The sequence below is a fragment of the Petaurus breviceps genome, unplaced genomic scaffold (assembly GCF_028583685.1).
Source record: "Petaurus breviceps papuanus isolate PSGF00001 unplaced genomic scaffold, PetGlider_PUasm1.0 138, whole genome shotgun sequence".
Lineage (NCBI taxonomy): Eukaryota > Metazoa > Chordata > Mammalia > Diprotodontia > Petauridae > Petaurus > Petaurus breviceps.
The window spans coordinates 28,717,137-28,723,136 of NW_027185694.1; the positions used below are offsets into that span (position 1 = coordinate 28,717,137).

Sequence of the window (6,000 nt, forward strand, 5' to 3'; positions counted from 1 at the left end):
CAGCCTGTTTAATTATTTAGCACCTACTTGACCCTTTCTAATTGGGGCTCATGGGACAGTGGGAAAAGAGAAAGGGAAAGAATACACCCTAATACCAGCTCCAATTTCTACTGAGTTTTGCAATATACAAAACACATTTCCTACCATCGATATCAGGAAGTAAGTAATGTGAACATTATCCCCATTTTACAGAAGAGAGGGGTGGGAAAAAAAAAACCAATTCAAAAACTGCATATTGAATACACTCTGGTTTTCCTCACTTCTTAAAAATGGTCCCCATCCCTGCCCATCTCTTACTAGATACTAGGAAAATTAACCAATGCATCTCCATCAAGCTCATGAGTGCCTAGCAATGTACTGAGCCCTATAGGAGAGAGAAGTAATGAATACACAAGCTATGTCCTCTGGACGCCTCTGGTGCCAGCACCCTGCCTGGCTGGTCAGCCTCAGGGCTGCCATCACAGGAAGCTTCTAATCAAAGACTGGCTCTGAGAACTGGAGGTGTCCACAGCCAGGACCCCCAACAGCTCTTCCCAGTCCAGCACCCACCCTGCTGAGAGAGCAAAGAACTTCATCACACAAGTGTGTAACCCTGGGCAGCCCTGTCCAGGAAGCCGGGCAGTGCCAATGGGCTGGTACCCTAAGCCACCCATGCCCATTCAAGAAGGTGGCCCATGGGGTAAAGGATAGCAAACTGGTACTCAGACACTCTCTCTCTCCCTCCACAGTCCTATGGAGTTTCCCCTCCTGTGTACCAATACAGCAAAACAGTTCCATGTGCAGCCCCTGAGCCAGCACGGCCAGGCGGGCGCTGAGACGGCTGATTCCAAACATGCTTGTGGCTTCATTCCCACCTTGGGTTTCAGGCTTTGGGAGCTGCTCAGCAGAGACCCGCCAGAGTCAACAGGCAGGATCCACATGGCAACAGAGAGTCCCTGCCATCCCGCCATCCCTCCCTCCCCACCCCACCCCACCAAAGGCAAGTTGGAAAGAAAAAATCAGAAGACTCTGTTGCACAGGAGAGGCCCCCAGCTCAGTCTATACCCAACACATAGGAGCAAACAGGGCTTTTTAACCTTTTCTGTGCCATGAGCCCCTTCTCAAAATAATGTTTTTAAAGGCATAAAACACACAGGATTACAAAGAAAATCAATTAGGTTTTTTTTTTAATAGTTATCAAAATGTTTCAGAAAACAAATTTGCTGACCCCAGGATAAGAACCCCTGCTAGACAGTGGAAACATTCTTGTTTGCTCACTTGGAGCCTAAATTCTGAACATTTTATAATTTTCTTCTTACTTCAGATAACTTTTGTTTAGTTAAAATAATCACAAGACCTAGAGCTAGAAAGAACCTTAAAAATCACCTCGTACCACACCCCCTGATCCCTAAGAAAAGGAAACTGAGACTCAGAAAGGAGCAGGAGAGTGAACTGTTCAGGGTCATGAGTCAGGATTCCAGCCTAGGTCATCCTCTGATTCCAAATCCAAGGCTTTTTCTACTATAGAACATCTGAGTTTCTCATCCCTTGTTTCCATTGTTGACTCAACATAAACCTAAGTGAGGTGTCTCCAGAAAAGCTGGAGAGTAGCTGCTTTCTAGCATTTGGGTAGTAAGAGCCTGGGGCTGGTCCAGGATTCTAGGTGACTGGGCTATTTCCTTGATGCCCAAATCTGAGGGAAAGAAAGAGGGGATCAGAGTGGGTAGGTGGTGCAGTGAACAGAGCACCGTCCCTGGAGACAGGAGGACCTGAGTTCAAATTGGCCTGAGACACTTGACACAATTACTAGCCCTGTGATTTTGGGCAAGTTACTTAACCCCAACTGCCCTCCAAAACGCAAAAAAAAAAGGGGGGGGGGAATCCTTTTTTCACTTATCTGTTTCTCTGTAAAATAAAAAGTTTAGCCTAGGTAACCTCTCCAGTCCTATGTAGTTCTAAATCAATGTTCCCCTATGCAGGTCACTAGAAATAGCAGGGACTGATCTGTTACTGAACCACCAACACATCTACCAGTATCCATCTGAACCCTGACTAATGTTCACATTTTAGACCCACTGGTGCTAATTTTCTTGGTGATTTTGGGTAAGTGACTCTCACTCTCTGGACTTGTTTCCTCTATTTGTAAAATGAAAGAGTTAGATTCATAAAAGCACCAAGGTTACCTCTGTCTCTGACCAGAGATCAACTATTTAGAATACATTGTTTTAAAAACTCAAATGCAAATTCCCTGGACTCCAGACCCATGGGCACAGTTCCACGAGGCCTGATCCTGGGAGTGTCTTGCACAGCCAGCAAGGATTCACAGCCCACAGGGTTGTGTATGAATCCCTTGGCCTCTCCTGTTGGGGGATCCCAAAATGCCCTAGGTACAGTTTCACATAGATCACAATCAGAGTTACTGGGGAAGTTCACACGACCTCCTTATAGCTAGAGGGGAAACTTTGAATCTAGAGCCAGAAAGTGACTTGCCCAAAGTCACACATCTCCCCTGGGCTCCCTCCCTCCTTGATGCCAGACCCTTCCCTGCACTCTCTCTACCCTATCCCCCAGCTTTCCCCATAGCTTGAACAGGAACAGAACATGTGCATGCATGTATATACATTTCTGCAAGTATGTACGCTTATGTCCATATGCGCCTGTTTATGGTACCCATATCAATCAATAAACAAGCATTTATTAAATGGCACTATGCTAAGTGCTAGGGATACAGAGACAAAAAAATGAAACAGTTCCTGACCCCAAGGAGACTCTAACAGGAAAGATAACATATGCATCTCCAAGATGCATACAAGGCAAGACACAAGGTGACCTTGGATGGGAAGGCACTAGCAACGGTGGAAGAGGACTGAGGTTATATGGGGAGGGGAGAGGGAGCAGGAAAGACCTCCTCTGGGGGGAAGTGGTGCTTGAGCTGAGTCGTGAAAGAAATGGGGGTGGGGAGAATCCAAGAAATGGAGATGAAGAGAACATTCTAAGCATGAGGGGCAACCGGGACAAAAGCAAAGAGACGGTAGATGGAGAATCTTGTGCACCATAAGGGAAAAGCCAGTAAGCCAGTGTGGTTCAGCTATAGACTGAGTGAAGTATAAGAAAAGAGGGAGGAAAGACGGGTTGGGGAGAGTTTTAAAATACAAAAAAAAGAGGAGAATCTAAAGCCAGTCCCTGCAGTTCTTGGCAGTGTCCAATATTATTCTCTTCATTTTTTTTTTAAGAGGGTAGTTGGGGTTAAGTGACTTGCCCAAAGTCACAGCCTCAGGTCCTCCTGACTTCAGGGCCGGCACTCTATTCACTGTGCCACCTAGCCACCCCCCCCCCAATATTATTCTCTTCTAAGAGTGTCTGTCTACTCTTTCCTCCCAGGCTGTAAGCACCCTGAGGGATAGATAGGTACAAATCTCCTCCTGCCCCAACAAACTGAGATTCCCAGAGACAGGACATGGGTCTACTTCCTGCTTTCATCCCATACTATAAGTTTGCCTCACTCTCTCTAGGCAGACATTTACCAGCTCTGTGACCCTGGGCAAGTCACTTAACTGGGCCTTGGTTTCCTCATCTGTGAAATGAGAGGGTTAGATTCAAGTGACCTACAACATTCCTTCCACCTCTAAATCCAATTATCTCTAATCTGATTCCTTTATATCACAGGGATGTGAAATGAAACTCACAGAAAAAAAATAACTTGACCACAGTTGCATAAAGAGTAAATGACAGATTTGGAGCTAGAACCCAGGTCTCCTAACTCCCAGAAAAACATTTGTTCCACACTATCACAAAGTTTCCTCTTAACCCTGTTGGAACAACACTAGACCTTCTTAATCCAGAGAAGAAGCCCAGCAGAAAAATTCTAAAAAATTTACCTCTGACTAGTCTATATATGGGTCTTTCTATGTGTCCATGACCACATTTGCAGGTGGAAGCTAGAAGGGGAAGTCCCTTGTTAGAACTCACAGAGAAAGAATTGCTATGAGCATGTTTTCTCTCTCTCTGTCTGTCTCTCTCTGTTTCTCTCTCCCTCTTTCCCTCTCTCTCCCCCCCTTCTCTCTCTCTCCCTCTCTCTCTCTCACACACACACTCTCTGTCTCTCCTCTCTCCTTCTCTCTCTACCTCTCTCTCTCCGTCTCTCTCTCTGTCTCTCTTTCCTTCTCTCTCCCTCTCTCTCTCCCCCCTTCTCTCTCTTTTCCCCTCTCCCTCCCCCTCCCTCTCTCTCTTCCCCCCCCCTCTCTCTCTCTCTCTCTCTCTCTCTCTCTCTCTCTCTCTCTCTCACTGTAATGTAATTGTCAAGGAAAGGCAACTTCCCAAGGTTCAAAATACCAGCATAGGTGCTCTCCATTTTATTCAGTGGCCAACCAAGAATAGAGAAGATCAAAATATGACATCATTCAAAATACAGCATTTTACTAAGTGTGATTAAATAATCTCCAAGGACTACCCCACCCCGGGACCTTCCAATCTTTCAATCAATTACAAAGTCCCTGGTCTAAATACTTCTCCACCCCTAGGCTATACCTTCATTTAGTCCACCACAAAGCCCCTCTTCTCAAATGGAAATTAGTTTCCAATCTAAGTAAAGTACATTCATTTGTTGAACCATAGAACACAAAAAGGTCAAAAGTTCCCCACCCCTGGATCACAATTGAATCTACCCCAGAGTTACATCAAGTCCAAGCACAGCACTTAATACCCAAATGGAGGTCTTTTCTTCATCTCAACACTTGAGGCAAGTTCTCAGCAATCTTAGTTCCTGGGGAGACAAGGCTTAGCAAGGCCACAAGATAAATTGCCAGTCCCTTCATTAATTCATCCTCTGTCTGTAGAACAGTCCTAGAACCCCTGAAAACGTTAGCAAAACCCTCTCCCAGGATTTCTGTAAACATACAACAAGAAAATCCTTCTTCAGGGCTTCTGAACCAACAGAAAGGTTCCCAGACCCCTGCAACAACAGTACTGTCCTTCACCAGTGGACAGTATTCACTCTGTCTGCAGGACAGTCTCCAGACCCCTGCAACAACAGCACTGTCCTTCACCAGTGGACAGTATTCACTCTCTGTCTGCAGGACAGTCTCAGGGCTTCTTAACCAAAAGCCAGGTTCCAGGACTTCTTCAACAACAGAACTGTCTTTCACCAGTGGACAAATCTGGCAAAACAACATCAAAACAAAGTACCAGCAAAACAGCCATGACTCCTCAGTCCTTGGCAGCTCAGGGGGCAGGTCTCAAAAGTCCAGGGCAATTCAAAGTGGCCACCAGCAATTCTCTTAGTCTCTCTCTCTGCCTCCACGAGGTGCTGCTTCCAAAAAGTTCTTCTGCCTCTCTCTTGTCTCTCCAAATCTACGTCACCAGCTCCTCCCAGTTCAGGACTTTCTTTTCACATCAACAAGTCCATCCCACAGGTGGGATTAACAAGCTCTGGGTTTTAACACAATCAATTTGAAAACCAAGCCAATACAGGGGAATCTTTCATTGCCATTACTATCACACTCACACACACACACACACACACACACACACACACACACACATATGCTCAGCCCAGGCACCCCTAGATCAGGAAAGACCATGTCTCTACCCTCCCCGCCCCCTCTGTTCTAGGAGCTCCCCAGGGTGTTAGCTATGGCTCCTGCTTCCTCTATTTACCTCTGGAAAGTCTGTCTATACATACCACTTTCTAGTTGCCAGTGACCACAGTTGGCCTACGTCCTGCCCAGTCTATGATCTGAGAGGCAGCTTGCTCTAGTGGAAAGTCACAGAACCTAAGGGAGCTCATAGAAGGAGGAAGAAAGGAAAGAAGAGAGGGAAGGAAGGAGAAAGGAAGGGAAGGAGGAAAGAAAGAAGGAAGGAAAGGAGGGAGGGAGAGAGGAAGGGTTGGAAGAAAGGAAGGAAAGATGAGAGGGAGAGAAGGAGAGAGGAAGGGAGGAAGGAAAGAAAGAAAGAAAGAAAGAAAGAAAGAAAGAAAGAAAGAAAGAAAGAAAGAAAGAAAGAAAGAAAGAAAGAAAGAAAGAA

At 45.9% G+C, this 6,000-nt stretch overlaps 1 protein-coding gene across 1 annotated transcript in view; it reads right to left on the minus strand.

Annotated features, from left to right (window-relative positions):
- The window catches only part of HS3ST6 (heparan sulfate-glucosamine 3-sulfotransferase 6), a 36,192-nt gene that overhangs the window by 11,588 nt on the left and 18,604 nt on the right, over positions 1 to 6,000 (minus strand). The window lies entirely within an intron of this gene.